An 11,242-nucleotide genomic window follows, 5' to 3' on the forward strand; every position below is an offset into this window, starting at 1 on the left:
AGCAGCCGGTGGATGCAAAGCACTCACCCATTTTTCCTCGTGGGTGCTCCAGCTCCAGAGCACCCACGGAATTGGCACCTATGGGCCCCACTGATTGTTTGGTAGGTTTCCTGCTTTGGGCATACTTAAAAAATGTTGGTATTTTTTGAGTCTTTTGCTAGTTACTCTTCTAATTATTTTTTGGCTTGCCTAATTATACTTTTGACTTGCCAGAGTTTATGCTCCTTTCTAGTTTCCTCCATAGGATCTGACTTCCAGTTTTCAAAGGCTGACGTTTTGCCTCTAACCGCTTCTTTTCACTGACTTGCTTAGCCATGGTGGTATCTTTTTTTTTTTGCTTTTCTTACTATTTTTTTTTAATTTGGGGTATACATTTAATTTGAGCCTCTCTTACAGTGTTTTTAAAAAGTTTCCATGCAACTTGCAGTGATTGTTTCTTTTAATTTCCATTCAACTAGCTTCCTCAATTTTTGTGTAGTTCCCCTTTCTGAAGTTAAATGCTACTGTGGTGAGCTTCTTTTGTATTTACACCCACCCTCCAGGATGTTAAATTTAATTATATTATGGGTGCTGTTACTGGGCAGTTCAGCTATATTCATCTCTTGTACCAGATTCTGTGCTCCACTTAGTACTAAATCAAGAATTCCCTCTCCCCTTGTGGGTTCCAGGACTAGCTGATCTGAGAAGCAGTTATTAATGGTGTCTAGAAACTTTATCTCTGCATCCCATACTGAGGTGACATGTACCCAGTCAATATGGGGATAACTGAAATTCCCCATTTTATTGTGTTTTCTATTTTTGTAGTCTCTAATCTCCCAGAATATTTCACAATCGCTAGTCTGATCAGGTGGTTGGTAGTATACTCCTACTGCTATACTCTTTATTATTCAAGTAAGGGATTTCTATCCATAGAGTTTCTATGGTACAGTTTGATTCACTTACGTGTTGTTCTGTATTTAACTCTATGCTTTCTTTCACATATAGTGCCACTCTCAAGCTCTGAACTGGAAATTTGATATTTAAATTATGAGAAATATAGAAAAGTGATTCTAAATTAAAAGGAAAAAAATCATAATCCACATTTAAAGAGAGATACTTTTGTGATAAAATAAATCACATGCTTATCCCCCTATTCTATGATTATCATTCAGTATTCATCTAATGTGTCACATATTACAGTGATAGGCTGCTCCTTTTATTTATTTTAGTTTAGCTATACAGTCTGTTGGCTCTTGCTTCAGATCATTGACATTGTAGGTTAGCATTTAATGGAAAAAAAGAAGAGCAGCATCAAACAGATCCATGTTATAAACATTGAGTTAGTGGAAGTTTTTAAAAAGTCGGCTGGATACAAAGCTCATGGTGTCAGATTGCCTATTATCTGTATAAAACTTTCTGGTCATGTCTGATATATGCATTTTATTTTACTTTCAATAGAGTAGGCCACATTCAACGTGGTGTAAATCCATTGATGCTCGAAAGGATAAAACTGGCTCTCTGTGTGCATGCACTTTGTTGACAGGGTTAGATTAGCCTCTTTCATTAAGTTATTAATTCATTATTATAGTAGAAAAAGAGCCTGAAACATGAGGCCTTGTATCAGAGTCCTGATATGAGACCTGAATTAAAGCAGTGGTCAAGCCTAATATAAAGCAAAGTTAGCAAGAGACAGTCTGTGAGCAGAAGCCAGGCCCTGTTATAAAACATGCCTGCGTGCAGTTCACAGACCCTAGCAAGAACAGGGCTGGTATTGCAAAAACACCCACATTTCTAAGACGTACTAGGCACAGGACACTCATGCAAGCACATTCCAGATGGGTGGTACCAGAATACCCCGATTCCAAGTATGGTACAAACTCACTCCCTAACCCCCTCGTAAAGATATGGTATGATGGATAGAGATGTTTTGATCGGACCAACATGTACAAGGTAAAGGGTGCTAACTAACCACATCAGAGGGGCAATACGTAACTTGTTTGTATCCGTGCATAAAAAGGAGCCTCACAGGGAGTGTCTTTGGCCAGCCTAAGGGGGAATGGAAAGTCCCACCACTCACTGAGCTGCATCCATTGTCACGGGCATACATGTGTTAGTGTACCTATAACCATTGAGCCAGGGCATTAGGACCGTGCTTTGTTGACAATAAACCTGGCCAAATGCCTTCACTACTAAACCAAGTCTTGTGGTTCTATTGGGCAGTTTGCAGCACAAGCAGTCAACATCTGGCTACAATTATAATTGCCAGGAGCAGCCCCAGATCACAATGCAGAGATTACCTTAGGGTCCCTAACTGATTGATGTTTCTGAGTTTCATTATATGCTACTATACAAATGAAGTACAGAGAATACAACTGGCATAAATTAAATTAACTCAAGGTCAAAAAAGTGTTGGTAAATAAAAAATAATGAAAAAAAAGTCACCAAAGGCTGAGAACCTAGGAAGTAATCTGAATGGCTTTATCTTCTTATGCTGATATCTGTATCCACAGATTACATGGGTTCAAGATTGTGGTTTGTTTGTTTTTTCTCCTTTATATCATTGAACTTTGGATCCTATAAATTGCTACCAATGCAGTAAAAAACCACAAGATGCTGCAATTTGGAGGTTAAAATGTTTCAACAACAGGTAAAAGTCCCAATGGCCAATTTTTACTTCTCTCTCAGGCAGACTTAAAAGATCTACTGTATATGACATAGGACTTGATATATCCTTGCTAGTTCAAGAGTACCTGCACCTCAGGAATCACCCTTCTCCCATGGGACGAGCAGATGGAATTCCCATCACTGTCCCCTAAGGAGTTTTGCTAGCGAAGAAGGTACCTTTGATTTACAACTGTGTTCCACAGGATCTTCGCTGGTGGAGGCTGTCCAAGGGAATGCCCTGTCGTCTCTTCCTGGCCAGCACCATCCAATTTTGAAGCTGAGCTTCCCTCATCTGTCTGTACTGGTGGTGCAGCCATTGTTGGCATCTTTCACTGCTGTACTTAATGTGAAAGCCAGCACAGTCTCTTAATTGAATCTACCCTCCAGTAGTTTGATACTCTATAATACCAAAAATAGTAGGGTGAAATTGAGATGGAATACCAGGAAATTCACCTTGATAGTGTGGTTTCAGGGTAAATGAAATTAATGATTTTGTAAAGGAACTCCCATCCTTTCATGTATTTATACCTGCTCCTGTATTTTTCACTCCATGCATCTGATGAAGTGGGGTCTAGCCCACGAAAGCTTATGCCCAAATAAATTTGTTAGTCTCTAAGGTGACACAAGGATTCCTTGTTGTTTTTGCTAATACAGACTAACACGGCTACCACTCTAAAAGTATCAGATGGTAACTGTAGACCCAAAAATAGAAAGGCCCTTACTTTGAGAGATTGCTGTTTCAAAGATTTAGATGTGACAAAACTCACTGGGAAATGGAAGTAGTAATAATTTAGAGAGGTTTCTAAATTATTTGATTTACTTGCAAGTTGTGAGCAGTGTAGAATAAATGAGTCCTTAGGACTAGAATGAGGAAAGGGTGGTAACTAGGCAAATAGGGATGGGGAGGGCATTCCATGTGTAGAAAAAAAAATTTAAGTGAATAATACACTTGTAGGGTGTGGAGACTGACGGTGCAGTATTGATCTAAGATAGAGGGTTTGAGATGTGAGTCAGGCAGGGCCAGCTCTAGGCACCAGCAAAACAAGCTGGTGGTTGGGGCGGCACATTTTTAGGGGCGGCATTCTGGCACGGGCCATGCCGCCCCTAAAAATGTGCCCTGGCCGCCCTAACTCACCTCCGCTGCTGCCGCTCGCGCGCCGCTGCTCGCCCTCCCTCCCAGGCTCTCAAACCCGGGAGGGAGGGGGAGATCCTGAGCGGCCACGGTGCGCGAAACAGCTGATTTGCGCGCCACTGCTCCCCCTCCCTCCCAGGTTTGGGAGCCTGGGAGGGAGGGGGAGACCCTGAGTAGCCACGGTGCGCGAAACAGCTGATTTGCGCGCCGCTGCTCCCCCTCCCTCCCAGGCTTGGGAGCCTGGGAGGGAGGGGGAGACCCCGAGTAGCCACGGTGCGCGAAACAGCTGATTTGCGCGCCGCTGCTCCCCCTCCCTCCCAGGTTTGAGAGCCTGGGAGGGAGGGGGAGACCCCGAGTGGCCACGGCGCACGCGCAGCTTCTCCCTCTCCCTCCCTCCTCGGCTTGAGAGCCTGGGGGGAGGAGGCAGGGCTGGGGATTTGGGGAAGGGGGAGAGTTGAGGCAGGGCCAGGGGGTAGGGTAAGAAAAAAACGGGGGGGGCGGCCAAAATTGTTTTTGCTTGGGGCAGCAAAAATCCTAGAGCCAGCCCTGGAGCCAGGGTTGAGTGTTGCAGGGCCTTGAAGGTGAAAATAATTTGAAGCTTGATGCAGTGGGCAAGGGGAAACCAGTGGATGGATTCAAAGTGGTGAGTAACTTGTTAGACTGAAGGACAAGGAATTATCAGGCATATTTTGGATGTATCAGCACAAACTGCTCTCGCTCCCGTTTTGCTACTTTGGGTGTACTGAGCATGCTCACTCGAACTGAGCATGCCCAGTAACCTTCGTTGTAGCCACTGCCCTCTCTCTGCCCTTACTTCTACTTAGGATTTGCTGCCTCCTCTTTGGGGGGGGTTAAAAGGATTAAGGGGGGCAAATCGCAGCGGCGGGCTGTCAGGGTTTGAGCAGGGGGCAGAATTTTACTGGCCTGGGGGGTTCAAGCTACTGTAGCTAGCGGCAGAAGAGGGGCTGAAGGGCAAAAATCGGTGGTGGGGGGTGAGAGCCGGGGTTAAGCCGGGGGGCGGGGGGGGGGGGGGGAGACACTGCCAGACCCCGTGCGGGTACAAAACCCCCGTTTAGAGAGGGGGAGGGGGAGGGGGGAACAGTGACCCTATGGGATGAGCCACCCACTGTGCTCACTAATCTAGGGGTGTGGGGGGGGCAGAGGCTGTTTTTGTTGTTCTCACAGGGACGCTGCATGTCAACCTCGGAACAGGGGGTGGGTTCCTGGGACTGGGGTCTTAAAGGCACAGGCCTCCAATTCCTAGCCTGTCAAAGCTTAATCACCGCAGTTCCTCTCTATCCTATACAAATGTTGCAGGGCCAGGGCCGCCCAGACGGGGGGCAATTTCCGCAGGGGCCCCCACGAATATGTCGGAGGCTGCCCCCGCCTCCGTCTTCCCCCGGTGTCTCAGCGTGCCGCACTGCAGCGCGGTGGCTCCAACGCTGTCCGGGGCCGATCCTGGTCGCAGCACGCTGAGGCTCCAGGAGAGGGGGTAAGCGCCATGGTAAGGGGTGGGGCACCCCCCCCCGACCCCATCCTAACCATCACCATCACCCAGCAACAGCCCATTATGTAATTGCAAATGTATACATACCATTAAAGCATTTAATGTTTTTAAATGATGTATTTAGTGTATTTTCAAATTATTACAAATTAATTTTTGAATGTATGTCACTGGTTATTTTTTACATTTCCAAATACATGTTACTATAGTATTGCAATTTTTTTTATGGAAGGGGCCCCCAAAATTGCTTTGCCCCAGGCCCCCTGAATCCTCTGGGCGGCCCTGTACACGGCTACGTTACTGATCCAGCCAGGAGACTGAATGCGGTGAAATATTGTACAGACACTCCCTCCCTCCAACTCTGCCTCTCACATTTTGAATATGTAAAAGTGTCTTCTATCAGTTTCTATGCCTATATGAAATCACTGCAGCTCATTTCTCTTATATAACGTGCTGAGTTGCTAACTCCCTCCCAGAGCCCACATGTCTGTACCCCCTCCTGTACCCCAATCCCATGCCCCAGGTCAGAGCCTGCACCCCTCACTCAAACTACCCATAGCCTGCACCCCAACTCCATCCCAGAGCCTGCACCCCAAAAAGGGCTGGATTAACTTTTTGTGGGCCTGGTGCTAAACATATTTGTGGTCCCCAAGGCGGGAAATGGGGACATGGGGCATGGGGGGCAGAGTCCTCAGAGCGACGGGCTGGCCGGGGGCAATGGAAGATGGGTCATGGCACGGCAGGGACAACCCTGCTCCACCCAGCCCAGTACAATGGCACTGTTTACAAACCGGGAGCTGCCAGACGCACACTGGCCAGCCCAGCCCTGTGCTCCCATCATGCTTCTTCCCCTTCGGGGCGGGACCATGACCCCAAGGTGATACCAGAGTGGCCCCTTTGGTTGATCTGCTTCCTCCTGGCTAATGTGACAAATTGATCTATTGTACGACTGAGGCGCGCTGTTTCACGTATTTGTGTGTGAGTCCGGTACGGAGCATGCCCCTGAGCCCAAGGTGAGACCAGAGTGGCCCCTTTCATCGATCTGCTTCCTCCTGGCTAGCATGCCCCTGAGCCCAAGGTCATACCAGAGTGGCCCCTTTCATTTTTTCCACTGGCTTCCGCCTTCCTTATTTCCAATGACTTGTCTGCTCATGCACCTGGGGTTGCGAATCAGGAGGGATGGGGTTTGTGGTCAAAAACACTCACGGTCTGCTTCCTCCTGGCTAATGTGCCAAATTGATCTATTGGACAATTGAGGCACGCTGTTTCACGTTTTTGTGTGTGAATACGTGAAAAGACCCCCACAAACCCCCATGCCCAGTGCCCTCCCACAGACCACTCCGAACCCCCCCAGATCCTCTCACTGTCCAGTGCCCCCTAGCTGTAGACCCCCCACAGCCCTCCCACAACTGCACAGTGCCCTGCCCCTCCCCGCCCAGAGCCCCCCCACAGATTCCCTCACTGCCCAGTGCCTCCCACCGCCCCACTGCCACAACTGCACAGTGCCCCACCCAGACCCCTGCACACTTCCCAGTGCCCCAACACACACAGATCTCCCCACCCCCCACTGCACAGCACCCCCCCAGACCCACTAGAGACCTACTCTCCCACACCCTAACCCCCAGCCACAATACCCGGCCCTGATGGGCGGTGACTGTGTCTGCCAGGCTGAGCCAGCAGCGCAGCCAGAGCTTGTCCTGGGGCAGGATAACTCCGGCCCCTTGGGGGTGCAATCAGCCAGGCTGGAGCAGGAGCAGGGCCTACCCGGGCCAGGCTCCCTCAGGACCCACATGCCTGGCAGGACCCAGCTGAGCCTCCCACACTCTCCCCCTCCTCCAGCCGTCCTCTGGGACTGGCTGAGACTGGCCCAGCCTCTGCACCAATCCCAGGTGGCCCTTTCCCTGGGGAGGCAGGTGGGGCCCCACAGGTCCCAGGCAGTGGCGACAGCTCAGAGCTGGAGCAGTGCTGGGGAGTGGGGCATATCCCTGGGACATGACTCCTGAGATCCCACCCACACCCATTGGCCCCGTGGCCAGCAGCCCTGCCGAGCCCACATGGTGGCCCCCAGCTGCTGGGTGATGAGCCCCCTACAGTAGCGGCTTAGCCAGGTTCTAACATCAGGGATTTCTTGTATTATGTATAGTGAGTGTATTATATAAAAATCAGGTAGTAGGGTTTACAATGTTCTAACAAGAGATTATGCTATTATCATTATCCAGTCAACTTGCACACCACTATTTTGAATTAGTGATAATTCACAGAGAGAGAAAGAAGAAAGCTGAATTTAGAAAATAATTATTAACCAGCTTCTTGGTTATTCACCAGCCACTTTGCTCCAGTCCATAGCACACAGCACCATAAACCCAGTAGAATCTGGCCAAGAGAATATTCACCTCAAATTGTCATCTGCTACACTCCCCCCCCCCCCCCGCCCATTCCCAGTCACCACTATTCAGCAGGTCCGCCCGGGGGGGGGGGGCAAGTGGGGCAATTTGCCCCAGGCCCGAAGTATGTCGGAGACTCCCCACACTTCCGTCTTCCCCCATCCCATCCCCCCGCGTCCTGGATGTGGCACGCTGAGGCTCCGGTAGAGGGGGTAAGCGGCATGGTAAGGGAGGGGCCGGACAACCCCCTGACCCCATTCCCCCACAGCCATGACCCCCAGCTCCGAGCCCAGCCCCTCTGAGCTGGACACCTCCAGACCCCATCCATCCCCTCCACAGCCCAAACCACCAGCTCGGAGCCCAGCCCCTCTGAGCCGGACACCCCCTGACCCCATCTCCCCACATCCCTGAGCCCAGCCCCTGTGAGCCGGGCGCCCCCCAACCCAGAGCCCAGCTCCCCCCGGAGCCCTGGGCAACAGCAGCACCACCCCGAGGCAACGACAGCCCATTTGCACCAACCATCACCATCACCCAGCGACAGCCCATTATGTAACTGCAAATGTCTACATTCCATTAAAGCATTTAATGTTTTCAAATGCTAGATTTAGTGTATTTTCAAATTATTATAAATTAATTTTTGAATGTATTTCACTGGTTATTTTTTACATTTCCAAATACATGTTACTATAGTATTGCAACTTTTTTTTTATGGAAGGGGCCCCAAAAATTGCTTTGCTTTGTAATAATTTGAAAATACACTAAATACATTATTTAAAAACATTAAATGCTTTAATGGTATGTATACCAGCTGCTTAGCTGCAACGCGCCAGGGCGGCTCCCGGACACAGCGCACTGAGATGCCGGGGGATGGGGGAAGACGGATGTAGGGGGAGACTCCAACATATTCATGGCGGCCCCTGCGGGGCCCCCGGGGCCTGGGGCAAATTGCACCACTTCCCCCCTCCCCTCCCCCGGGCGGCCCTGAGACATTCTCTCGCCTAGACCTAGACCAGTTTCAACAGATTTAAAATTTTTATTAAAATGATTTAAAAAAAAAAAAGTGACCAGAGTTTGAGCATAAAAGTTTATGGTTATCAGGGAATACTGTACAGAATTATCGATGGTGCAAAGTTTGGTTTAAAATCAGGTGGCATAAGGAATACATAATCTGCAATATCCCTGATTGGGGGTAAAAGGTTGATGGGTCAAAGTACAGGCATTGAGATATGAGGGTATGAAGTTCATATAGTGGCTATGTACGGGTGTGGAGTATAATGAGTAGATATAATGATGAGGATGGATTGACCCTCATTTGGTGAGATTTAATGTTCAGGGAGTTTATGGTTCCAGTTTCAGAGTAGCAGCCGTGTTAGTCTGTATCCGCAAAAAGAAAAACAGGAGTACTTGTGACACCTTAGAGACTAACAAATTTATTAGAGCATAAGCTTTCGTGGACTACAGCCCACTTCTTCGGATGCATATAGAATGGAACATATATTGAGGAGATATATATACACACATACAGAGAGCATAAACAGGTGGGAGTTGTCTTACCAACTCTGAGAGGCCAATTAATTAAGAGAAAAAAACTTTTAAAGTGATAATCAAGCTAGCCCAGTACAGACAGTTAAGAAGTGTGAGAATACTTACAAGGGGAGATAGAATCAATGTTTGTAATGGCTCAGCCATTACCAGTCCTTATTCAAACCGGAGTTGATTGTGTCTAGTTTGCATATCAATTCTAGCTCAGCAGTCTCTCGTTGGAGGCTGTTTTTGAAGTTTTTCTGTTGTAATATAGCAACCCGCAGGTCTGTCACTGAATGACCAGACAGGTTAAAGTGTTCTCCCACTGGTTTTTGATTTTGATTCCTAATGTCAGATTTGTGTCCATTAATTCTTTTGCGTAGAGACTGTCCGGTTTGGCCAATGTACATGGCAGAGGGGCATTGCTGGCACATGATGGCATATATCACATTGGTAGATGTGCAGGTGAACAAGCCCCTGATGGTATGGCTGATGTGATTAGGTCCAATGATGATGATGTCACTTGAATAGATATGTGGATGATCCTTTACTCTCACAGATCTTGGGAGACAGACCTGTCCTCGCTTACAAACAACCCCCCAACCTAAAGCAAATACTCACCAGCAACCACACATCACTGAACAAAAACACTAACCCAGGAACCTATCCTTGTAACAAACCCCGATGCCAACTCTGTCCACATATCTATTCAAGTGATATCATCATTGAACCTAATCACATCAGGGGCTCGTTCACCTGCACATCTACCAATGTGATATATGCCATCATGTGCCAGCAATGCCCCTCTGCCATGTACATTGGCCAAACCGGACAGTCTCTACGCAAAAGAATTAATGGACACAAATCTGACATCAGGAATCAAAATACTCAAAAACCAGTGGGAGAACACTTTAACCTGTCTGGTCATTCAGTGACAGACGTGCGGGTGGCTATATTACAACAGAAAAACTTCAAAAACAGACTCCAACGAGAGACTGCTGAGCTAGAATTGATATGCAAACTAGACACAATCAACTCCGGTTTGAATAATGACTGGGAATGGCTGAGCCATTACAAACATTGATTCTATCTCCCCTTGTAAGTATTCTCACACTTCTTAACTGTCTGTACTGGGCTAGCTTGATTATCACTTTAAAAGTTTTTTTTCTCTTAATTAATTGGCCTCTCAGAGTTGGTAAGACAACTCCCACCTGTTTATGCTCTCTGTATGTGTGTGTATATATATATATATCCTCAATATATGTTCCATTCTATATGCATCCGAAGAAGTGGGCTGTAGTCCACGAAAGCTTATGCTCTAATAAATTTGTTAGTCTCTAAGGTGCCACAAGTACTCCTGTTCTTCTTTTTATGGTTCCAGTAATTCTCTACAGATTTGTCACCAAGATCAAGGACTGCAGTGAAAAGACAGCAAGGCCTGTGTGCTGGACTTGTGTGTAGAAGCTGATTCACAAATATTCAGTGTAGTGTATTATATGATGTCATCTTACATCCTTCCCAAGGGCAAAAAATCTTCTGAAACAATGAAGGCTTGGGCTCATAACCAGTGGCTGCAGAACTTTTGGATGCACAAGTCCACATTTCTGCATCTGTGTGCAAAACTCACCAAAATAAAAGCTGCACTGACAATGGAAAAGAAAAAAAAATTGCACTATGGGGATCTGCAACAACCGATTCTTATTGGTCAATCAGTGGTCTTTCTCCTAAACCAAGGTGGACTGGATTTCTTTAATGTAAGTAGTCACAACATATTGTTAAAGCTCATTTTATGCTCAGTGCTGTGTTAAGATCTCTGCAGTCACAGATAATAACGGTCTTCTTGGGGAATCAGGGCACAGTATCCAGTCTGCAAGACACACACACACACATACACCCCCCGCTTGAACAAAACCCCATCCCTCCCGTTTTGCAACCTTCCCCCAGAGGAAGCAGACCGTGAGTGTTTTCCACCACAACCCCATCCCTCCCGTTTTGCAACCATCCCTGGACCAGTGACAGGTGCATGAGCAGCCCAGTCATTGGAACTAAGCAAGG

Source organism: Trachemys scripta, chromosome 9 (assembly GCF_013100865.1).
Source record: "Trachemys scripta elegans isolate TJP31775 chromosome 9, CAS_Tse_1.0, whole genome shotgun sequence".
NCBI classification, from domain to species: Eukaryota; Metazoa; Chordata; order Testudines; family Emydidae; genus Trachemys; species Trachemys scripta.